Source organism: Pelodiscus sinensis, chromosome 16 (assembly GCF_049634645.1).
Source record: "Pelodiscus sinensis isolate JC-2024 chromosome 16, ASM4963464v1, whole genome shotgun sequence".
NCBI classification, from domain to species: Eukaryota; Metazoa; Chordata; order Testudines; family Trionychidae; genus Pelodiscus; species Pelodiscus sinensis.
In genome coordinates this window covers 28,034,224-28,058,852 of record NC_134726.1, presented here as the reverse complement: position 1 = coordinate 28,058,852, position 24,629 = coordinate 28,034,224, and the positions used below count along the sequence as shown (strand labels likewise).

The window sequence follows — 24,629 nt, the reverse complement described above, 5'->3', positions numbered from 1 at the left end:
TTTACACCTAAATGTGGGCTGCATTGATTTTGTTTCACTTGTATAATGATAATAGCATAGATATTACTCGATGTTCAGATCCTTACTGCTGATTAAAATCCCCAAATTATTTAAAAAAAAAATTACCCACAGAAACATTTGGACAGTGGGAAGATGACATCACTCCTTTCCACTGACATGTGTAACTAAAATCTTTTGCATCTAAGGTAGGGGGAGAGCAGCTGATATGAAAGCTGGGGATCACACACATTTAAGTGTTCATTCATCTGCATCCATTTCTGCTATAGTGCCCCTGCTGGGATGGGAGAGCATATCTGCTAGCGTGACTTGCATATTGTGGGCAGACTGTTGCTGTCCTCTCAGGAAGTGGCTTGGTTTGTTAAACAGTCCAGAACGCTTCAGGAAATCTGCCCTCTGTTCACTGGGAGAAACTACAACTTGAAGCCAGGAACAAAAGAGACTGATCAAATCAGTGCTTTTTGGGATAAAATGGGAGGAAAGACTTCTGAAGAGTGCTCAATTAGCATTTATTACTTCTAGGAGCCTTGTGTTTACAGGCAATGGAGCCGATGGTGAAGTGTTCCTTATGCAAATACCACTCTCCTGCTTTTCCTGCTCTCCTCAGCTCTTCGAGTTGAAGGAGAAGAGATTCTTCAGCTTTGGCTGCTTCAAGGAAGATTGATTAAAATCAGCTGCAGTTTGACTTAATTGGATCCATATGTTTAGAGAAGGCGCTTGACTAGTTAGAACTTCTTGTAATTAGTTCACAGCTGGTTGGTGAGAAAAACAAAACTCCAGTTACAGTTCAGAGAAGTGGATCTGTAAAGATAAAGAACATTGTTCTGTCTTTATACTCATACATTTTCAAGCTCTGAAAAGTGTAGTCCTGTAACCAGGCTACCAAACTGTGTCTTACACAGGAATCAGTGGCATATCATACTGCATAAATACTTTAATGTATTTATTCTTTCTTACTTGGAGAGTAAATGATAATGGTAAATAGATTATTACACAGAACATTTGTAGTAAACAAATGCAAAGTATAAACTAGATATATAAATGAAGAAAGTGTGTTTGTGTGTCTATATACATTAATCACACACACAAACATTAAAAGAAAATTAAAGTTTCAAAGTCAAGCATTCCAGGACTATGAAATTGCGGAATTAAGGTTTGCTGTGCAACATATTCATTATGATCGTTTTCAATTACATAATTATGTACCAAAAGTCAGAGGGGTAGCCATGTTACTCTAACCCTTTAAAAACAAGACTATTCATTGTTTTTCAATTTTAAAAACAATGAGTAGTCCTGTGGCACCTTAGAGACTAACAAAAATATGTTTACAGTATCATGAGCTATTGTGGGCAAAACCATACTCTTTTTACTACAGAAACCCATCAAACTCTTGCCTCATTCAGTACAGAGAACAGATGGTGCACAGTCTCATTGCCTAGACACTCACAGTTCTTCCCAGCTCCCTGTCTGAGACTTCATGTTGTATAATGCAGACCCCAAGAGTTTTTTGGCTATCTGGGAGCCTTTAGAGTAGGGCAATAGGTTCTGAACAAAATAACTCTTGAACTAGATATTCTTTGACAGCCTCCTAGTTGTAAGAATTGGATTTATTTATCTACCAAGTTCATTAAAGCATAATTGATTAACTACAAATATATCATATTCTTACAGATACTTAAAGACAATAGAGCATGCAAATTAATTATGGAGGGGAGATTGTAAGGGAAGGTACAAACTATAAAGAGCCATCAATAAAAATTATGAAACAACATTTTGGGGGAAAATACCAAGGGAAGAGCGATGAAATCCGTGATTTCTGTGGGGCTGGTCCCATACTAATTAGAGCCCTCCTCAGCAAAATTACCACCACTTACTAGAATCACACACAATGGAGGGATCCCTCTAGAAGATAAGCCTTGTTTACATGTGGAAATTGACCAGAAAAGCTATTATGGAATAGCTCCCTGTGTGAACAAAATATTCCAGAATTCTGGAAAGCAGTCCACACAGGGAGCTGTTCCAAATAGCTTATTCTGAAATAGCTATTCGAGTTAGTTTCCTAAGGTAGATAATACCTTTTCAGTTTGTAGTGTTAACTAAAAGATACGAATGACTGCATTATAAAAGTCCGATGCAGACAATAAAGTTTAGATTTTAACACAGGTTGAGCTGGAAGAAGCCTATACTTTCACTTGACCAGCACAGCACTTGTTCAATCTTAATCAGACAAGGCAGTTTATTATTTTTCAAACATCTATATTTGCACACGGTAGCTAATACATACTAACATGCTTTTACATCCTAGCCTAGTCACACCCTATCTGACTGTTGGTGGGAGAGCACACACTAACTTAGTGACTTTATGGAGGATACAGAAGCAGCAGGGCGATGTTTCTCTTCCTTTAAGTATTAATGACTCATTATATAGTTAGGTCTTCACCCTCCAGGCACTAACTAGTTGGGAATTAAGGGCCTCAGGCAAACCTAAGGTCACTTAATAGTCTATCTGTTCATTATGTTGAAAAATGGCTGAATTATTTACTTTGTTATAAAACTTCAAAGGATACCGTCAACTGTTGTAAGTCTTCTAACATGCATGAGTGTCATTTCCTGCCTAAAACCAACAACAGTGGTCCTGTAGCACCTTAGAGACTAACAAAAATGTATAAATAGTATCATGAGCTTTCGTGGGCTTTGTAGCCAGTTCGGCTTCCCAGAGGGGTTCCTTCACATCCGGGTCAGTGGATGGCCCACTGTACTGGATCTTTAAGCAAAAACCCCAAGTCACTAGTCCACACCTGGCCTTCCTTCAGGGCAAGCGGGAGGCCAGCAGTCAACCAAAACAGGCAGTGGTCTGGCACCGTGGCCTTGATTCAGGCGAGGCAGCAAAATGATCCCAGCCACCAAATAGTCCAAAGCACCCCGGCCAGCCGTGGTTCAGGGTGGGGCCACAAACAAACAGGTAGCAGCTTCGGAGGCCCGGGCCTTGGTTCAAGCCGGGCAGTGAACACTGTCAGACAATAGTTCAAAGTGCCCTGGTCCTTGTTCAGGGCAGGCAACACACAACCACAGTCTGCTTATGTAGATATGCCAGGCCCAGCTCAGGGCATGGCGGCAAACACACAGAGTCAATTGTACAAGGAGGCCAGGCTCTGGTTCAGGCCATGGCAGCAACAAACACAGCTTTGGGGTCTCCTTGTTCAGGAGGGGTGCAGGCTGATCGCCTGCCGTGGAGGTGAGCGGGGAGACTGCCACCCAGTATGGGAGGGGGAGGCATAGGCCGGCCCACTCCACTGTGCCCTGGCCCAGGAAGTGCAGGCTGCTTCTGGCTCGGTGGGGGCTCCAGCCCGCAACGTGCTGGCCTTGAGGCCTTTAACAGTCCCCCATATCCCCTGGGCCACTTCCCTTCTCCTCCTCAGCCGGTACCTGGGTTTCTAACTGCTCAGTCGAGAAGTCCAGGGTGATCTCGTCCCACTGGGGTCCAGGTGGTGCGGTCCGGTCCAGGACTCCGCTGCTTGCAGGTCCACGAGGCTCAGCCAGTTTCCTGGTGCAGTCTGGGGCAGGCATCTGGGTGGTCCTCCAGGTCAGGCTCAGTTGGGGGTTCGAGCCAAGCGTCAGGCTTTGGCAGCTGCAGTGGTCTCTCCCAATTCTGGGGTGCAGGCTGGGGCACAGAGTCAGGCTGGCCCTCTGGGTCCGCAGCAGTTGGTATAGTCGGAGGCCTGGGCCAAACCTCAGCCTCCCAGACAGGGAGCGGGTAGTCAGCCTCTGGCTCAGATGTGGTTGGAGTCCCAGGCCAAGCCTCAGCCCTAGCCTCCCAGGTCAGAAGCACTGAGCAGCCCTCTGGTTCCTCCGCAGGCTGGGCTTTTTTAGCCCTGGCCCTGCCCACTGATTTCCTGTCAGGTGTCTGGGCAGGGTCAGGCTCAGCCCAACATGGTGGCCGGAGGGGTTCCTCCTCCTCCGGGTCAGTGGGCAACCACTCCACCCCACTACAGGCTTCTTCAGATGACAATTCCTTCCTAGTTTGTCCTGATGCCTTCTCTTTAACAAACCACTTCTCTCTCCCCTTTGCCCTTTTGTACATGACTCCAGTCCACATGAGCCTCCATGGCACAGCTTGACCTCAGTGGAAACCTTCCCTGTGCCCACACTTACCCATTCCTCCCAGCACCCCTTCTTTGGCAAGGGCTTCTTGGATACAAGAGGATTTGTACAAACTGCACACATCTTTTCAACCAGACATAGCTTTTTGGATGCTGTGTTGTTGGAGCTGATTACGTGTATCCCTGGACAAGAACCATTGCTCTAAACCTCTCGGTCCCCTCCCGTGATTACATGTAGTGCTGGTCGAGAACCACTCCTCTAAATTTCTAGCTCCCCTCCCCAGCTTCTACCTGGAGTTTTGTCACATTTCTTACATGTCAATTATAGGCAAAAAAAATCTCTTAAGAGAATGACATGATCACACCACTTTGTTCTCTATTGAAAATGAACTTAGCTCCCCTGATGTCAGTGTACCTATTGATTCCATTCTCTGGGTCCAGCCTTCTATTGGTGGGACAAAATAAGTTTCTCAAAATACTAAGTCATATATGATTTATACAGTTGTTATTTCTTTGATCAAACTTACAGTATTTGCCATTAAATATTATTGTGCAGTCACCTAGCTGGAAGATTTGTACTTTCAGGCATGATCTCCTTCACAATGTATTTTCAGACATTTGAGGCTACCTTAGCCCTGTTTAGAAGTCTCCCTTGGCAAGCTGTGTGCCACTCAAGATTTCTATAGAAATGTGATCTGTGATTTATTGGCAGCTGTATATGACAAATTTGGAAAGGTGTGATGCATGCACAGTTTTTTAAAAGTCTTTAAACATGATTTTTTTTTTAAAAACTTGTTTTACTTCCCAAATGATCCACACAACGGAAAACCTGTGGCCACACTAACATGCATATACATTTGTGTCACACAAACAGTTTTAGATGGGGTTGGTACTGATTCTGTACTAGGCCTTATTCCACTTGAAGATCCCGTTGTTTCAATGATGATTTAGAGTCATGCTGAAGTGGATTCCACAGCCAGGTGGGAGGAGCACTGCCAGCAAATTCACTTGTCATTTGTGTGTTTTGAAAGTGATTACTACAAATGAACCAGGGACAGAGTGGGTGTTGTATGGGAAGGTCTAGAACTTTTTTCCCCAAGTGCCAGAGGAAGGAGAGAAAAGGGTGTTTGTTACCTTGTTACGGATGCAAGGTTTTGGGAATAATGGGTTATATTAAATTAGCTAAGGCTCTGCAGGTGTGTGTTCATGTTAAATCTGAATGCACTGGGGCTCTGAGAATTGAGGGGAAATGGAAACTTCCTGTGGGATCAGGAGGTCTTGAGAGGTAGAGAAGAGTTCAAGTAGTAGTCATAGGGATCACTGAGACAATCCTCCCAGTCTGACCTTCATAGCATAGGCCATACAATTTCACCAAATGATTTCTGCATCAAGTCTCTAATTTCTGGGTGAACTTTTGGAAAACATTCAGTCTTGACTTAAACTTCAAGTGATGGAGAATCCTTACTTCTCTAGGTAAGTTGACCCCAGGGCTAAATGTTCACATTATTTTTCCTATGGGCACTTGCATGCTTTGTGTAAACCCACAAAACAATTCAGAGGTAAGCAGAGGTAATGACCAGAGGGATTTCCCATTTGAAAGACAAACTTTCTTGGCTTGATGTTGGCGCTACTGAATGTGATGTGCAAAATGGGTGCCTAATAAAGCAGAGACATGCACAGTACAGACTTGCTAATGTTTGTTAATGTCAGGGACTAACACAACATGCAGAGATGCACATTTGTGCAGTGAAGTATTAACATGCACTGACTTTTTTTTAGAAATATGGACATTGAATATTAAACCCCTGAAGTTCCCACTTGCACTGCCAGCGCCAGCACTGCTTTGCTTATTACATATAGTGCCTTTCTCAAATGTCTGCAGGCACTGATTAATATTCACATAATACATTTAACACCACATAACAAAATACATAATACATTTATTAACATTCTTCTAGTGTCTCTGAAGACATCAGCAGTCATGCTACATCCCACAACTTCTTTAATGAGCAGAAGGGGAAAGAGTGAACATTGGTTCCCTAAGCAGCTCACAGACATGAAAAGGTCACTGCACTAAGTGCACCTGCCTGAGCATAAAGCACTGGCATGGAGAAGTCACCACACTGCACTAGTGCGCGTGAGCAGAAAGCAAAGAGCATTGCCAAATCACTGTGTCTAGTGCAGGGGTGGCCAACCAGTTAGTCTAAGAGCTAAAATAGCTGTGGATAGAGTGCAAAGAGCCACACTTTATGACTTTATGTTTATATATCTGTCTATATAGATAGATACATATAGTACACAAAATGTAGCGATAAAAATAACATTACAGGACATTTTGGACAAAAACCAATAAAAAAGTCTCTAGTTACAGCCAGTCCATAGATCTTCAGAGAACTTGACAAGGAACAAGCCCCCAGCCTCTCTGCTCTAACCCAGTTCACGCATCCCTCCCCCCAAAGCCAGACATCTCTAGCCCTTGCTCCAACCCAGTGCACCCACCCACCCCTCCATCAGAGCCAGGCACCACTCCCCCTCTCTAACCCAATGCCTGGGTCTCACCAGAGCTGCAGCCATGCATTTCTCCCTCCAGAGTGGCCATGAACAGTCCAGGCAAGCGGCTCTGAATTAGCAAGAGCCACGTTTCTTTGAGCAAAGAGCTGCATGCAGCTCAAGGGCCGTGGGTTGGTCACCCCTGGTCTAATGCACTATATCAAGAGCCAAGCATGGGAGAGAGACAGTTCGTTGGACTAGTCCTTGTGAATAGGGTATAGGCACAAATGGAAAATCACTGCATTGGTGCCCATGAGGAGGAGGTGGTCCTACATGCATACGCATGAAGAAATCATTGTACTACTGCACACAAAGAAGTTGCTGCCATCGTGCACATCAACAGGGGTCCAAGGTACAGAAAAAAAATCACTGCTGTCTTTAAAACTCTGACCTGCAGAGGTGGGCAATTGAGACTGCCCTTTTTTTTCTGATGCCTAATCACAGAACATAAATGAGGGATATAAAAAGACACAGCAAGGATCAATATTTGCTAATTCCAGTGTCTACTGTGCACAGGTACAGTTGTCACTAACAGAAAGCCTGGCTATGGAAAGCTGCCTTCACTAGTGCTCTTGTACAGGGAGAAGAACCAGAATATAAGCAGATAAGAACAGAATGTGGTTCATTAAGGCAAGCTATGAATTAAGTATGGTTAGATTTGTAAAATACATTAAATACACAATCATCAGGTGTGATTACAATGACTGTGATAATATTAATAAATATCCACTGCAAAGGACTCTTATGGCAGAAGAAAACTGTAATCATGTTCCACAATCACCTCCTTAGGGTAAAACCAAGCTTGAGTAAACAAAATATAGAGGCAAAAGCATTTTGAAAAGAAGCTTCAGTTTTAAGAGTCTTTCATTTTAGTTGTAACATAGCTAAGAACAAGTGAAGTTTTAGAAAATAATTTAAAAGTTAATAGTGATTACCTCTGTGGTTTTTCTGGTTATATAGTCATTTGATTGCAAGAATCACTTTTCAGTTATTCTTTATTTTTTGTTCTGCTGCTGGTTCTTTGAATTCCATTGTGATGTCACATACACAAAAAAAGAATGTCATTTGAAACCTTAGGGAATGTAACAGTTAGAAAGGTTTTGTTTGCTGAGGCTTTGTATTTTTTTTGTCTTGGTTTCAATGAATAAACACCGTGTCCAGAGGAAGCTACTGCTCTCTTCAAACTTGGCTCTTAGTTTCCAGTTCCTTTGATGTCATTTCAGCCTTTGTTTGATGACCCAATTACTTTGTGTATTTTTATCAAATAATTCAAAAGATATCACAATTCCTTCCTTTCTTTGTCTGTGCTGCTGCTTCTGTAAAGTTCTGATTTGATTTTGGTTGGGGTTGGGGGAGGGAGAAGGCCGGCTCTGGTGTATGTCAAGTCAGAGTCTTACAGCAATGTTCTCTAACAGTTTTGTTTCCCTGAAAGAAGAGCCACCAGGACATTGTGACAGGCCGGGCCGGGTCTGGGCACAGCTGAGGGCATCTGCTCAGGGCGAATTGCTCAAATTCAGGGCTCTCTCTAGCCCCCAGACTGGAGACCTTCCCAAATAGGCCACAAACCAGTCCCACACAGCGCTTCAGCTGCCTGCCTGAAGCCTCATGAGCAAAACCCCTCTGACATCCCAGCAATATCCGTGCCCCAGATGGCCCTGGGCCTCATATACAGGTGAGGGGTCTTAGAACCCCATCTCACTTACCCCGATCAAGTTCTGTCTGGTTCTAAGAAACCAGCCACAGTTCCCAGGTCAATTTACACTCTGGATCTTATTCACAAATCACACTGAGCCAATCCTTTAGAATCTACAATCTAAAGGTTTATTACTACAAGAAAGAAAAGCATGAGAGTAAGGTTGTTAAAGTATCATACATTATATGCATCGAATCTCCCAGTTCTTGATGCAGAATTGCAGCAGAGATGTTATAGCTGCTGGTTTAAAAGTCCTTGGTACACATCGTATGCCAGGATGGGTCCACAGCTCTTCCCGGCTTGTGAATCCCTGTGAGGACGCATCTGGGGTCAGGAGCAGATCTGGAGACCAAGATGGAGTCAGCCACATGGCCTGTTTATACCTCCTTCCTGGCTTCTTCCAAGCTGGAGACAGTCACATGGTCTCTGACCAGGCACCTAGATTCCTTCATAGGTGGGTCTCAGGTACTTCAGAGACCTATTGTCCCTGGAGCCTTGCTAATTAGCATGTCCATAGGCTGAGCCCATCGCTCAACCACATACAGAGAAATTTCCAGTCTCCATACAGAGTACATATTCATAACTCTACACCCAGACATTATACAGATATATGAAAGGCATATACAGAATCAGTAGAAAGTAAGCTTTCATTTGACACCTCAGATGGCCCCCTTTGTACCACTTTTGGGGCAAACACCCCCCGCCATGGGTGCAGCAGTGACTCAACTGCTCCCCTCAAAATCCAATAACGTGACAGACATGCAGAGTTATGGGAAAGCAATACTGCTTCAGAACTGGTTGCACACGATGGCGATACTGCATTGTTGGCAGCACTTTTCATGTCAGCGTAGTTTGAACACCTCCCTGAAAGATGGTAATTATGTTGACAGGAGAAGCCCTCCCATTGACATAGTGCTTTCTATGCCAGAGGATGGCTTGAGTTAACTACTCCAGAGGATAGCATGGGATAACTACAGTGCTCAGGGCTGTAGATTTAAACCAACATAAATGTGTGGCATAGACCAGGACTGAGCAGGCAACAAGGGAAAAAAAAAGAGTAACTGTCAAAAATGGCATTACCTGTTCCAGAGTCATTGACGACTTGGAAGAAAATGATCTTGATTAGTTATGTCCTAACAGATAAGAGTATAAGATATAGTATTAATTTATGTTCAGTACAGACCACCAAATCACACCAGGGAATAGGATATTTGGCTTTTTAAATGCCTAACTATCATGTGTAGGGAGGAAAGCTGCATGACCCTGGGGGACTTCAGTCTGAGTGACACACTTGAGGTTTTACACTGTCAGTACTAAACCATCCTTGGAATTTCTAAATATTATAAATAGCAATTTCCTCATTCAAAAAGTGTTCCATCTAACACAAGGGAATTCTATATTAGACTTCATCATGACCAAGAGAGGAGTTTGTCACAACTAAAAATTAGTGGTAGCTTAGATACAAGTGATCATGAATCACATGCATAATATACAAAGAGAATAAAGTTTAAACCAGTAAACTACATGTGTGCATGCATGCACATGCACACACACACACACACACACACACACACACACACACACACACACACACCACTTTAAAAGGGCCAGTTTCACAAAGCTGAAAATAATTATGCCAAATTAGCAGAAAGAGAGAGAGTTTAACCAGAAAAACTGAATGACAATTGGGCATTGTTTAAGAAAACTTTTCTAGAGTGCCCAAAGTCCCATAGTCCTACAACTGAGAAAGGAGTCTACAGATTTAAAAAAAAAACAGTTGTAAAAACATGTAACACATGGAAGAAAAAAGTCAGTAGGAAGGAATATAAATGAGAAGCTCAGAACTGTGAACAATTGATTAGTGACACACTAAAATCTATGGTCAGCAAAGTAATGGATAATAAGGACGAATTTTTTATTTATTTTATTAACAAAAATAATCTTAACTATGGCATTAGTCCCTCATTAGATGGAAATGGAAGAATTATCAATAGTAATGCAGAAAAAGCAGAATACATATTTCAGTTCTGTGTTTGAGACAAAGTCAGATGTGTCATATTATGGGATAATTCTGACTTTCCATTCAAATAGTAACTCATGAGGCTGTTATACAACAGCTACTGAGGTAAGTTGTTTTTAAATGAGCAGCTTTCAGATAACTTATATGCAAGAGTTTTATAAGAGTTGGCTAATGAGAATGCTCGATGGTTAATGTTGATTTCTATAAGTCTTGAAACACTGAGGAAGTTTCAGAAGACTGGAAGGAAGATCATGTCATACCAACAATTAAAAAGGATGAATGGGATTAACCCGGTGACCCTTGTCTGGTCAGCCAAACATAGATCTTGGATAAGATAATGCAGCAGCTGATAGACTTAATTACCCTCCTTTAATTCTTTATTAATTTTATTAATGCTAGTCAACATGTCTTTATGGAAAATAGATCTTGGCTTGATAACTATTTTTAATGAGTTTACAGGTTTGGTTGATAAAGATAATAATGTAAATGTAACAGACTTCTGTAAGGCATTTAAATTGGTTCCCCATGACATTTTCATGTGTTAAAAAAAAAAAAAAAAAAAAAACAACCCGTCAAATGACACAAAATTAACATGACATATAATAGATGGAATACAAATTAGCTCATTGATAGGTCTCAAAATATAATTATAAATGGGGACTCATCATTGGTAGGGTGTGTTTCTGGTGGAATTGGGACTTGGCCCTATGTTGTTTAACATTTATATCAGTGACCTGGAGGAGAACATAAAATTATAGTTTATAAAGATTGCTGGTCACTCAAAGACTAGGAAGTGGTAAATAAAGATGATGACAGATCATTAATAAAGAGCAATCTGGATTGCATGGTAAACTGGGTGTAAGAAAATATGCCATTAAATCCATACACTTAGGAACAAAAAATGCTGGCCATACTCACTGGATGGGAACTCTATCCTGGGAAGCAGTGACTGATAAAGATTTAGCAGTCATGTTTGAAAATCAACTGAACGTGGTCCTGGTGTGACATTGTGGCCAAAAGATCTAATACAACCTTTGGATACATAAACAGGAGAATTGCGAGTGGGAATAGTTTATCTTTACATTTGGCAATGGTGTTACTGCTGCTGGAATAGCGTGTCCAGTTCTGGAGTCCACTGTTGAAGAAGGATTTAGATAAATTGGAGAGAGTTCAGAGAAGAGCTGTGAGAACGATTAAGGGATTAGAAAATATGCTTTGTAATGATAGACTCAAGGAGCTCCATCTATTTATCTTAATAAAGAGAAGGTTAAAGCAATGATTTTCTCATAGTTATTAAGAACCTACATGGGAAATAATTAATTGATAAAGGTCTCTTCACTCTATTAGTCAAAGGTATAACATGACACAACCCAATGGATGGAATTAGAAGCTAGACAGATTCAAACTGGAAATAAAGAGTATGTTTTTAATGATGAGGTAATTTTTAAATCAAGATTTTTTTTCAAGATATGCTTCAAATGTAAAGGAATTATTTTAGGGGAGTGTTTAAGGGAGTTTTAGGCTTGTGTTTAAGGGAGTTCTGTTGGCCTACATAGGTGATCGCAGTGGTCCCTTTTGGCTCTGGAATCTATGGTGGGGGTAGTTCACAATATGAATGGAGGCTGTTAAGAAGCTGTTATTGGTATGTGGGGAACTCCGATCTGAGTAAAAATAGTAACGTTTTAATGTCACTATTTGTATTAGACAGCAACGTTTTTAATACTTAAGGAGACAGACTGATCCCTCACTTGCCTGGATCCTGCTGTCTGAGAACTCCCAAAGGAACACGTGTCCCTATAAAGAAGTCTACGTAAATTAAATATGGGGTAACGAACTTGCTTCTCTCAGATGAGCCATTGGAAACTCAGTGAATCTATGCAGCCGCTCTGCTAAGTAACTGGACCAAAGGTCAAGAATGTATAAGAAACAAATGATGTATCCAGGCACTTGGTGCTGAGCCAAAACATGGAGTAATGCTACGTTGATTACATTCACTTCCATATTGGAAGAGCTCTATTTTCAGATTGCAATAAAATCTCCATAGAGCATAAACTGCCAATTACAGACCTGCTTTATCTTTGATTAGTATGAGGTGTGACAGAGCTCCTATGAAAACTCAGTGGGTCCTGCGCTTCTTGGCAGATTAGAGGCTCACAGCAGCCCACAGTTTTAGGCACCACACCTCGGACTTTAGTTTGCTGAGCTCTTTTCATCATTGGCCAGCTTATAGTAAAACGGAGAATAAGCTCCACAATCCATTTCCTCGAGTGGAAATGGGGAGGTGAGTGTTGGGGGGAGCCCAGGCCCACCCTCTACTCCAGGTTCCATCCCAGGGCCCGGTAATAATAGCTGCCTGTGTGAATCCCTGACACCTGCAATAAGACAGCTCCAAGACCCCTGGGCTACTTCCCCACACCCTCCTTCTCTCCAATTCGTCGTCCTAGTGTTCGGTTGTTGTCTCCTTTCCTCCTACTCCTATTAGCCCCCTCCTCTGTCCTCTCAGCTACACGCACCTCAAGTTGTAGGCAAAGCTTCTTTTATGGACAGTCTGAACTAGTTTTCTTAATTACCCCCTAATTAGTCTAGGCTGGCCTGACTCTGGCCTGGTCAATTAGCCTCAGGTATTCTACAGCCCCTGATTGCCTCTGCTGGTTCTAAACCAGCCCCTCCCTATTACTCTGGGAACAAAGATCTCCTCGATCTGAGACATATATCTCCCCTCCACAACTTTTTTATAGCCTTCACTTCTGACCCTGTCACAGAGGCTAAAGAAAAGCAGAAAGTTGACCCAGTGCCCCCTCAACCAAATTGTATATGTTTGCTATCCATTGTATTCCTGTGTTTTATTTCATTGACATTCCCCTGATCCTGCCCCTATTATCTCTGTGGCTAATAGTGGTGCTGAACAGAAGCTGTGGAATTATTGGCCTATGATGGAAGATTTAAATGATGCAAACATTGTTATCTGACCTATTTGATTCTGTTTTTATTTAAAGGGTTAAATAGCCACACAAACATAAAAGCGGTTGTCAGATAGGAGCAGTAGAATGGACACTGACACGCAGAGTATACTCTAAATAGAAGATGGTGGTCCCTTTAAATCAGGATGGATTTTCAGGATGGCTGGCTAGGGGAATTGCTGTCTAAAGATTGTCTTTTTCTCAATGTGTAGTGAAAGATGGTGCTAAGTGTTGAAAAGAAACGTGGTGTCTTTATAAAACAGCATCCTTAAATATCTGATCTGATGTGCCTCTACAAGTTCACCCAGGCATGGGCTTGGCACATCAAGTTCTCCGTTTCTCACTGCCAATTAATGTTTAAGTCTTATGGGGCATTAAGTAATGCAGAAGCTATATCTCCATGGGGTTTTTGACAGTGCACACAAAGCAAAATAAATGAAAATTCCCTGGACAATAGTGTACATATATTGGACAGAATGTAGAATGCTCACTCAAGGTGATGATCCTTCAAAGCAAAGTTGGTATTTTAGACATCCAGTTCATCATGTTGCAGACTTTAGACAGATCAAAAACAAACTTGAGACAGCCACAGCGTAAAGGTTCTGTATTAGAAAAGCTTCCATAAAGATCCTAATTTTAAAAAAGGACGGAGGTGTGGAATGCTGCTGGCAGGGCATTCTCCATGAGGGGTTTTCGACTCTGGAACTACTTTCCCTCTGATCCAGCACAGCTGACATTTGTTGATGGCACTGACATGTATTATGCAAGAAAAGGATGGTTAGATACGTGGCAGCCGTTCTGATTGTGATTATAGTTGTAATCATAAATATTTGAAGACATGTTTGAAATATAACAACAGTGTGTTTAGTACTTGTATGTCTATACGTGAATGGTTTCTTATTTTAATCTTATTCAAAGCACTTAGAGTACAGTCTGGCTGCTAGAAATAAGTCCAAATAAACAAACAATGTTAGGGGCTTGTGAATCAAGCATATGAGTTATCAGCAAGACTCAGTTAATCATACTAACCCTTCCCATCAGTAAGAGCTGGGTTTTCTGGATCCAGATTCTAAGTGACTCTCATAGAGAAAAAGAGCCCATTATACTATTAGAGCAATGCAAAGAGGCCATATCATAAATCAGAACCAGGCTTCTGTTTTTGCTGTGTCTCATGACATTGAGTAGGCTTCTGCCATGGCTCAGCTTCTCAAGAAGAGTGTTACTGAAGGTTCTTGGATACCAAAATGATGGAATTGATGTCATCTCACAATTTTTATCTGTGTTTCTCTTCCAGAGAGGGGAGGAAATGGTGATACACAAGCAAAAAGAAACATTTCCTGTCTCTTGTTGTTTAGTATTTACAGGGCATCCCTGTTATAAGTTGCTCTGGTATACATCCGTTTTGCACTAAAGTCGGTGACGCTTGTAGAAACTGATGTGTTATAAGTCCTCCCATTTCCCGCTGTTAAGTTGCACCCTCCCCCCCCCCCCCCCAAGTGCAAATTGAAGTCAGCTCCGGGGAAAAAAATTCCCCACTTTAAGTTGTTTTGCTATAAGTTCAATTTTTTTGGAACCTATCTTGGACTTACAGCAAGGACAGCTCGTATATCACAATTGAGTCTAAAGAGCAACTTTTAGTCCTCCATAATTTTAATGGACGGAAGGTCCTATGTGTTCCCAAGTTTCTGGGTCACTCCTGAGCAATAAATATGGTGCTACTGGGGGAATGATCCACCATCCTATCTTTAGATTTCCATATGGAGTCTTGTTGCCACTAGTATAATGCCTAGTGTTGGGTGAAAGGGTTGAGTTTTCACTACTATATCTGTCTGGAAATTTTCCACATAAACCTAGTTTAGTTGGAAAATACCCTTTTGATAGTAAGACAAAACATCTGCTGAAACAATGGCATGTTTTTCTGACAGGAAGCAGGAGTACCCATGCCTCGGGTCCTCAGCTCCACGGCAGTGCCATCATGCAAACTGCCTAAGACCATTGTGCTGCTAGGCTGTGTGACGACATGTCGGAGTTCCCCCCAGTGCTGCACCCCCCGTAGCAGCAAGAACAGACTCTGCCAGCCAGTAGAATAGAGGGGTTATTGCTTCTCCAGGATGCAGTACAGCATAGATGTGATGTGGTTACAGGAGTCAGGGCCAGGATGTCTCAGACCCCTTGGGTTAGGGGTCCATCACTCCTAGCCCCTCAGCCTAGGCTGTTCCCTTCGGCTGTGTCTACACTGGCATGAATTTCCGGAACTGCTTAAAACGGAATACTATTCCGTTTTCAGTTTTTCCGGAAAAGGAGCGTCTACATTGGCAGACTGCTTTTCCGGAAAAGCACCTATGGCCAATGTAGACGCGCTTTTCCGGAAAAGAGCCCCGATCGCCATTTTCGCGATCGGGGCTTTTTTCCGGAAAAGACTACTGGGCTGTCTACACTGGCCCTTTTCCGGAACAGTGTTCCGGAATGAGGACTTATGCCCGAGCGGGAGCAGAATAGTTTTTCCGGAATAGCGGCTGATTTTGTACAGTAGAGCATCGCTTTTCCGGAAATTCAAGGGCCAGTGTAGACAGCTCGCAGCTTATTCCGGAAAAGCGGCTGATTTTCCGGAATAAGTGGCCCAGTGTAGACACAGCCTTCATGTTTCCCAGCCAGCAACTGGCCCTTCCCCCAACATTCACTTCTTTTGTTCCATCCCTTCCCTTAGAACTGGTAGAACCAGTTTGGTTCGGTCACTGTCATGGGGGCCCTCAAAACACCCCCCCGCTGGGCAGTGCTTACAGACAGAGGCCAGTTAGGGGTCATCCACAGCCCAAACACAGCAACCCGCAAGGTACTGACACTACATCACAGGCTGTCTGCTCTGGTGCAAACTGGCAACCTGAGCTGGACAAAACCAAATTGAGAACATAAAATATTCTGAGAGCTGAAAGGCCTGAGTTTCGTTCAGCTGTCCTCTGTCCCATGCATCCGCTCCTGAATCCCTTCTCCACCAGAACTTCGGACTGCATCCTTTCATCCCCTCCTGTTCTCACCTTTCACCCCCAAATCCACTCATTTCAATTCAGTAAAAGTTTGTTGTAATGACAAGTTGTCTGAGTGCTGTCAAAGGATAAAAAGGAGACAGGCCCCTCAGGTCTTCATGGGATGTGCAATAGGTTCCTCCTGCCTAGTCACATATGCTGTGTGGGACTTCAGCCTGACAGAGAAGCTGTACTACTGAAGTATTGGTTACATAGTTTGTCAGATTCAACCCAACACTGAATTTACTGCTGCTGGCTTGGAGCTGTTTACTTGACATCCCACAGAAGCTCTTAGATTGCATAGTTCTGCCCCATAGACATTCTTCTTATTGTTTCAGTTTATCCATAAACCTTCCTTGTTCTTTTGAATTTTCAATGAAGATATGACTCTTACCATTTCAAAAAGCATCCAGGCTGCTTGGAGTCCTCCCTGCAGTAGCAGGAAGAAAAACAATTGAGCTTGGAGTTTGAACAGAGAGACTGATAAGATCCCCATTAGATTTTCACAGTGCATGCAGAATACAATCCCCACTAATAGGTTTCTAGCACAGTCTGACAAGCCATTGAATTGCTGGGTGAAAAGGAGGGGAGGGAGAAGCTGATTTTTGTAGAGGTCCCAAATTCTTCAAGGGAGTAAGAAGTAAAAGGCTGTTTCAATGTGTGTGATCCAGGGAGATGTCTATCAGAGATACAGGGAGCTAATTAAAATGTCACTATATGTACATGAGGGTGACGAGGTGTAAAGGGCTACTTGCCTCTTTGGTCTGTGTCTTTGTTCCTATCTACAAATTGTGTAATCTTCTGCAGCAAGTAATTTATGCTTTGGGGGTAGGAATGCAGCCACTGTGAGAGTCTGGCTGTTCCTCTCCCTTGGCTACAGCAGAAAATAAATTAATTTTTTTCTTGGTCCACTGCAATTAATAGGGCAGTTTCACTCCTGCTGGGCAGTGGAAAGGAGGAGTTGTCCTGCTCTTCCCTTGCAGTATGCCTTGCCAAGACCAAGTACTGTTAGAGGCTGGGCTTTGTCTTTGGGCTTCCCACAACTTGCACTTGAGCTGGGAAACAGCCTGGTTATTGCAACATAGAAGCACATGAATGTAATGAAAGCATCTCTCTCTTTATATCTTTAATAGCACTTGACTTAGAAATAGTGTGACTAAAGGTGATAAAATCATGTACCCTTCAGTGAGTTCTTGTACAAACAGCAGAGGAACATGCAAGGCACTGCATTCAGCTGTATAGAGTGGAAATCCATCAGCTACACAAAGAAACTCCCACAGATCCAAACAGACATCATCTTCCTTTCCAAGTGCAAACAGATGAACATCATACCTAAGGGACTGAGGGTGAAAAACACACTACAGTCTACATATCCCACAGACTACAGACAGAAATTATGCCACACTCTCGCAAAGAAACTCAAGAACCACCTTATTAGCATTCTATACAACAAACAGAAGAAAATCAAGGAGGGGCTCTCAATATTAGAAACTATCATAAAAATCCAAGCTTCCACACACACTTCGCCTTTTCCAGACTTTACTAAAATTCAACAAACCACCTACAAGAATCACTTCATCTCCCTTCAGAAGAAAAAGGACAATAAACTATCCAAACTGCTACATGCCCCAGGATCTCTCATTCCAGATATTTTCAACTCTCCTAGCAACATTGTCAACCTATCCAACCACTCTCTTAGCCCAGCAGAGGAATCTGTCCCTATCTCTAAGACTCTCCTTCTGCCCCACCACGCCTACGAATATTTTCTCCGCCTCCTCCTAAAGGAATATTTCCAATACCCCGATGTACAGCACACTGATCTTGCTGCTCCCCCTGCCAATCCCACAAGAGAAAGGCTTCTGTGTGGACCCCTACTAATGGTTGTAATGAGAGTCTTCATTTCTACATTGACTGCTTCTGCAAACGTGCTCGAGCTGACATTATCAGCAAACAGCAACATATAACAATATAACCTCAGTCATACACAGCCTCAAAAACAATTCTAACGTCATAATCAAAGAGGCTGACAAAAGGGGGCGCTGAAGTCGTCATGAACAGAACAGATTATGAACAGGAGGCAGACAGACAACTCACTAATACCAGATTCTACAAGCCTCTCTCCTGTGATCACACTAAAGAAAACAAAAAAACCCCTAAAACAACTGCTCATGAGGCTCCCTGATGCTGCTTAGGACCAGATGTACACTAGCCCCCTCCTCCTTCCCCCAATCCCAGACCAGGAATTTTCTATCTGCTACCCAAGATACACAAACCTGGAAATCCTAGATGACCCATCATCTCAAGCATTGGCATACTTACAACAAGATTATCTGGGTATATTGACTCTTTCTTCAGACCCTATGCTACCAGCACCCCTAGTTACCTTTGTGACACCACTGACTTCCTGGGGAAACTACAAAACATCAGTAATCTTCCTGAAAATACCATCCTGGCTACCATGGACATAGAAGCTCTGTACACCAACATTCCACATGAAGACGGATTACAGGCCATCAGGAACACCATCCTTGATGACAGCACTGCACACTTAGTTACAGAGCTCTGAGACTTTGTCTTTACCCACAACTACTTCTGATTGGGAGACAATTTGTATCTTTAAGTCAGCGGCACAGCCATGGGCACCCACATGGTACCACAATATGCCAACATTTTTATGGCTGACCTTGAATGTTTCCTCAGCTTTCACACCCTAATACCTTTACTCTATTTATGCTACATCGATGATATCTTCATCATATGGACCCACGGGAAAGAGACCCTTGAAAAATTTCACAAGGATTTCAACAACTTCCACTCCACCATCAATTTCAGCCTGGATCAGTCCACATGAGAATTCCACATCCTTGACACTACAGTACAATTAAATGATGGACAAATTTCCACCACCATATACCAGAAACCTACCAACCACTATGCTTACTTTCATGCCTGTAGCTTCCATCCCAGACACATTTCTCAATTGATCATATACAGCCAAGCCCTAAGATACAACTGGATTTGCTCCAATCCCACAGACAGAGGCAAAAACCTACAGGATCTATATAGAGCAGGGGTATCCAAACTTTTTTCAAAGAGGGCCAGATTTGAAGAAGTGAACATGCGTGAGGGCCGTCCCCGCACTCTCAGCCCCAAGGCGGAGGGCCCGCAGGGTCGGAGGCGGGCGGAGAGCGCAGGGCACGCCAGCCTCACGGCGGCCCGGGGGCAGGGCGAACCCGCAGCCGAGCAGGGCAGCGGAGCTGCGGACGTGCCCTACAGGGCAGGCTCTAGGACTGCGGAGGCCATGGGCGGCGGTGGCGCGGCCGGAAGCGGCGCGCTGGGCGCGCCAGTTCAAAAGAGCGCCTGGGAGCCAGGAGAGGGGGAGGAAGTGGGGGCCGTATTAAACCGGAACACGGGCCGCAATTGGCCCGCGGGCCAGACTTTGGACATGCCTGATATAGAGCATTCTTAAAACTGAAGTACTGATGTGGAGAAGTGGAAAAAAAAGTGACAGAGCCAAAAAAGTACCCAGACATGAACTCCTTCAAGACAGGCTGAAAAGATAGAGCAACAGAATTCAACTTGTCATCACCTACAGTCCACAACTTAAGCCCCTCCAATGCATTATCAGAAATCTACAACCTATCCTGGAAAATGACCCCTCACTCTCAGAGGCCTTGGGGGAAAAGCCAGTTCTTGCTTACAGACAACCCCCTAACCTGAAACAAATTATTTCCAGTAACCACGCAACACAGCTACATCGTAATCATCCAGGAACCCTACAATCAGCTCCAGTGCCAAATCTGTCCACATATCTACATAGGCGTTTTCATCACTGGACCCAACCACATCAGCCACCAAATCAGACGGTCATTTAAGTGCACATCCGCTAATGTGATCTATGCCAGCAATGCCCCACTGCAACATATATCGGCCAAACTGGACAGTTTCTACGGCAAAAAATTAATGGACACAAATCAGATATCTGAAAAGGCAACACACAAAAACCTGTTGAAGAACACTTTAATCTTCCCGGATACTCATTAATGGATCTCCAAGTTGCTGTTTTGTTTCAGAACAATTCCACAAGCCAAATACAGAGAAGGATTGGATCTTAACTTCATTCACAAGTTTAATTCTTCTGCTAATGGTTTGAATCGGGATAGGGATATCGGATGGCTCACACATTATCAACCAACCAAACAGTGAAGGTGCTAATGGTTCTTGATGTCTGTGTAGAACAGTGGTCTTTTTTAAGCACAAGATCACTTTTTGAATTTAAGTGCAATCCAAGATCTACCTCAAATATAAATATCCTTGCCCCGCTTCCTTCCTACCCCTTCTCCAAGCCCCCGCCCCTGCTCACTCCATCCTCCCTTTCTTTCCCATCCTCACTCACTTTCATCAGGCTAAAACAGAGGCTCTGGTCTTGGATTAAGGGATTTGGAGTGTGAGAGGGGCTCTGAGCTGCTCTTGGGGCAGGCAGTTGGATGTGGGAGGGGGTTCTAGGTACAGGCTCTGGGAGGGTGTTTGGATGCAGGGGTGCTCAGAGCTCAGATAAAGGCTCGGGGTACATGAGGGGGTTCATGAGTGGAGTAGGAGTTTGGGATGTGGGTTCTATCTGGGCACTGCTGCTGGCTCCTGGGTGGTGGTGCAGTGGGGATAAGGCAGACTCACCTGTGCCCTGGCCCTGAACCACTCCGTAAAGCAGCCAGCAAACTCCATCCCTGGTCCTGTTGTGCTCCCTCTCTGCTCTGTGGAGAAAGGATACAGAATGGGAGAGGGGGCACCCTGACATCAGCACCCCTTTTTCCCCTCCCCTGCCCTGCACAGAAAGCAGGAGACTCCCAAGGGGAGGGGCACCTCCAAGGCAAAGGGCAGGAGATGCACAGCAGTGCAGGGGAGCGGCAGCTGAAGTGTAGCCACTTGATAGCCACTTGGCCAAACCAGTCAGGATCACCTGTCAGAGGCTCCAAGATCTACCAGTAGATCCCGATCTACTGGTTGGTGACCACTAGTATAGAATCTGGTGTTGGTCATCTCCTTGAGTGCAAACTAATGGTTCTTATCAGCCTTTGTAACTATTTAGTCTTTAAGATGCTGCTAGACTAATTGTTGTTTTTTAAGTTACAGACTCACTTGGTTATCCCTCTGACACTTATCTACTCACTGTCTTTTTTTCTTCCTCCCCTTCAATTGTTTTTCCTTCTCTCTCCTCCCTCCTTCCTTTATTTATTCTTGGATCTGGACTTCCAACACTCCGGTCATCTGAAGAAGTGGGTTGTGCCCATGAATGCTCATGATATCATCTACATGTTTTGTTAGTCTGTAAAGTGCCGCTAGACTATTTATTGTTTTTTAAGCAGAGGAGTTGTTTAAGATGACAAAAGGAGTATAATTAACAGTGTGGAATCAAATTGGGAAAAAGAATCTATGTTGATCATCAGGGAGGTAGCTAGGGTGAGATTAATTAGAATGTAGAATGAAATTGGACTGGACAAAGTGACTCGTAGACTTTCAGGTCAAAAGAAATCATCATGGTGTAGTCTGACTTCCTACACATTGTGGGCCACAGACCCTATAATAGACCCATAACCTTTGCCTGAGTTACTGAAGTCCTCGGGTTAAAAGAAGTCATTATTTACACTAGTTTAAACTAGAAAGTGACCTGTGCTGCAGAGCAAGGTGAAACCCTCCAGGGTCTCTGTCAATCTGACATGGGTAAAGATTCCTTCCTAACCCCAGATATGGTGATCAGGTGGATCCTGAGCATGTGAGCAAGACCCATCAGCTAGACACCTGGGAAAGAATGTTCTACAGTAACTCAGAGCCCTACTCATTTGGTGTCCCATCACCAGCCACTGGAGATATTAGTGGCAAGTAGTTGCAGATCAGCCAAATGCCATTAAAGGTAATCTCATTCCCTCCAAAAAGGTATCAAGATCAGTCTTTATGCTAATTAGGTTTTTGCCCCCACTGGTCCCTTGGGAAAGCTGCAATGAACAATCCTATATTCACTGTGCAGGTCTCTTCTGTATCAATTACCTGTTATTTCTGTCATTGTTTAACACTTTGTAGGTCTTTTGTATAGAAACAGACATATGGTACCTTTGTAACACAGCATGCTTCTCCTCATTTTAGATGGAGTTGCAGAAGAGCCTGGTAGCATCCTGTTTGGGCCACATCAACTTTGGGCCCATCTTTATAATGAACTTTCTGATTGAGGGGGAATAGGTGCTGCTTCTTTCATGCTCATTTGAGGAGTTTCTTTCCTTCCAAAGGACTCAGCTCTTCCTGGGTATATTAGAAACATCTGCCTAGATGTTTTTCTTAACAAGAAAAATTTGGACTGGGGTGCGCCAAGACTGAATGATTTCTAAAGCAACATTTTGTATCACACCTTGAATCTGAACACTTTAGTTAGTTTCTGGATGTCTAATGTATGAAAATGGAGCTCACGTCTATAAATACATTATGAAACAGGTTATCACACTTCCAGCCCTTCTCTGGACACTTCCCTCAGCTGTTGAATTTCTCAAGACTAAAACGATCCAGGACTCTAGACTTCAAGGGTGAGTTTAATTGCGGTTGTTCCGAACATGGCTGGGGTTATGAAGCTGATCTTCCAAGTCCCAAATGACCAGTGCAATAACCTTCTCTACTATTTGCAGCTGATGGGAACAGTTCATTTCCCTTCATTGCCAACAGCATATAACAACCTATAATATAACAGCAGCCCAGAGGTAATCTCTTACATTTTGTCCCCTAAACCTCTGCCCATTTTCATTGTTTGCTGCTGGTGAGGTTTGTGTTGTTCCTCCAGGAGCTTCCCTCCCTATGTTGGCTTTAGGCTGCTGGCTATTGTTTGTAATGTATAATGGGAATTCATCAGCTTCAAAGGGGTAGTCGCGTTAGTCTGTAAACTGGAAAAACTTTTTAAAAAATGAATAGTCTAGCAGCACCTTAAAGACTAACAAAACATGTAGATGGTGTCATGAGCTTTCATGGGTACAACCCTGTTCTTCAGAAATCATGTTAGAACAAGCAGCTCACATTTCCATGGCCATCACCCTGCTGCTAAGTGCTGCAGAGATGCAAGTCACCTGATTGGCAGGTCCTGACAGCAGAATGAATTAATCCTGATGAGTCTTTATGTCGAAAAGTTCCCTAACCTCAGTAGTGCATCTCCCTGGCTCCTCATTTCCCCTTTGTTTTATCTCCAGGCTGTACTAAGTGAATGGGGGAGTTGGGCCATCCATGTGCTATAAGAAAAGGATGAGCTTGTTATGGAAGAATTGCAGTCATACACGGTGCAGTGAATATGTAAAGATTGTTCTGTGGGTTTGTATTTCCTGGATTATTTTCTCTGTCTTCCCAACCTGACCTCAAATAAAATTCTTCCACTTTATCTGTGTCTTTGGGTTGGGCAATCAGCAGATACAATTGGGGTCTGTAGGGAGTCACAGTGGCCTGGCATACAAAACAGTCATGCAGAAATGAGGAGCCAGGAGTAATGGAGAATAATACCAACACTGGAAGAGTAAGTGAAATGACAGAGAATTATAACTGAATAAGATTAATTGGGGATCAGATTCAATAAGTGCTAAAATGATGTGACGTTTACGGTCAAAGGCTTACCTGAAATGTTTTAATGACAGTCATTTAATCCCTTTAAAGCAGATAGATAAAAAGTTAAGTGAAATCTACAGCACTCTTCCACCCTCTGAACTGTTTATGAACCTGTTACTGGACATAGATCATTGTGAAAGGCTCTGGCTGGGTGTCAGCTATAGTAATTATTGAATTCTACATGATGGGCTACTATTCCTTATGTACTGATTAACCTACAAGGTCAGGAAAACTTAACATAAAGGCCTAGCGTTATGGGCTTAGGGTATGTCTTTGACACAGTATGTGAAGTTGCTCAACAGTTTAAAATGTGCACATTACAAGCAAGAGATTGTGTGTCAGAGGTTGTTTGAGGTAGAAGGAAGTCATCCGTATTTTAGCTCCTTGTTCACAATGGGCTGTTGTGTAATTCCCAGCAGATGTACTCCTCCAGCGGTATCACCTGTGTAAGCTGTTGCATAGACAAGCATAGTTGTATGAGGTGTTTGGGCTTTTAACTATCATCTCATCTCATCCTGACTTGAGCCCACCTGAACTTTGTCCTCCATGCTACAGCTTTCAATGGTGAAATTGCACATATTGGGAATTAGAGATCTGAAAAATCCTGGTGTTGACAGGGCACAACAGTTCCCTCCCACT

The 24,629-nt window shown here is 43.2% G+C and overlaps 1 protein-coding gene and 1 long non-coding RNA gene across 9 annotated transcripts in view; one reads left to right on the top strand and one right to left on the bottom strand.

The window, feature by feature from the left end:
- The window catches only part of MAD1L1 (mitotic arrest deficient 1 like 1), a 743,124-nt gene that overhangs the window by 459,634 nt on the left and 258,861 nt on the right, over positions 1-24,629 (top strand). The gene's annotated exons all lie outside the window — the stretch shown is intronic.
- LOC142818620 (uncharacterized) lies at positions 512-7,691 on the bottom strand. Its single transcript, XR_012896176.1, has 2 exons — positions 7,604-7,691; positions 512-819 (listed from the first exon to the last, which is right to left on the bottom strand). It is a non-coding gene; the product is annotated as an uncharacterized LOC142818620 (long non-coding RNA).